General features: G+C 32.8%; 1 long non-coding RNA gene across 1 annotated transcript; it reads right to left on the minus strand.

Moving 5' to 3' along the window:
* Nucleotides 1-432: 432 nt before the first annotated feature.
* LOC105136563 (uncharacterized) lies at nt 433-714 on the minus strand. Its single transcript, XR_844368.1, has 2 exons — nt 548-714; nt 433-486 (listed from the first exon to the last, which is right to left on the minus strand). It is a non-coding gene; the product is annotated as an uncharacterized LOC105136563 (long non-coding RNA).
* Between the last annotated feature and the right edge of the window lie 244 nt (nt 715-958).

The following is a 958-nucleotide window of genomic DNA, read 5'->3' on the forward strand; positions in this document are numbered from 1 at the left end:
AGGAATGATGCAGAGAGGATAGAGGACAGGAAACATTAACTGTCAATAATCTCTAGTTAATTGATTTAATATTTTTGAAATTAATTTTAGTGATTCAGAGATCAGTTTGCACGTATGCTTTACACTTTAGGTCAATAAAATGAGACTTTTATTTGCATAAATATATACTTTGATTTTTAAGTGGGTGGATTGGTGGGGAAAGAGGGAGACCAGGTCATAAAGATGAAGAAAGTTTCACAAAAATATGGACCCCCGTTTATACCATGGCCCCCCATGTGTAATATTTCTTGCTCATGGACTGCCTTACTTTATTTTCAACACTGGGACACAAGAAAGGCCTGCTGTATTCTTGTATGAACGAGGAAACGCCTCGTAAGTTCACTGAAAGGCACTTCCATGGATCTGGTTTACTTTTTCCACCACTAGCTTTTTCCTGTTTGTGTTTTTATGCAGTCAAGTTCATCGTTTTTCTAGCTAGTAGGGCCTCTCATTCTTGGTGACCTCCAAAAAAAAGAAAATGGACTTTTGTACAAGTTCTAGTCGGGACAAAATTATATTCTCGTTGAAATTTGAGAGTCCAAGACGTGTTGATGAAATGCATGCTCTGTTGATAAGCATGAAAATTTTCAAATGTGAATGAAAGAAATGAGTGTTTGTGTGGCAGTTCATGTCAAATTTCTTACATGAGAGGGCACTGGTGACGATAACATCGATTGATTTTCAACGTTTATAGTTAAATGATTATGATTGTTCGTGCTGTGGTAATATCTATGGTTTAGTATATTTTTTTACTTAAAAATATATTCAAATAATATATATTTTTTATTTTTTATTGATAGATTAAAATAATTTAAAAATATAAAATTTAAACAAAACAAAATTAAATTTCTAAAAAATACAATTTTAACTGTCCGAATAAAAAATGCAAATTTTGTTCGGAGTTCGTGTCTTGGCGTCC

This window comes from Populus euphratica, unplaced genomic scaffold (assembly GCF_000495115.2).
Source record: "Populus euphratica unplaced genomic scaffold, PopEup_1.0 scaffold133.1, whole genome shotgun sequence".
NCBI classification, from domain to species: domain Eukaryota; kingdom Viridiplantae; phylum Streptophyta; class Magnoliopsida; order Malpighiales; family Salicaceae; genus Populus; species Populus euphratica.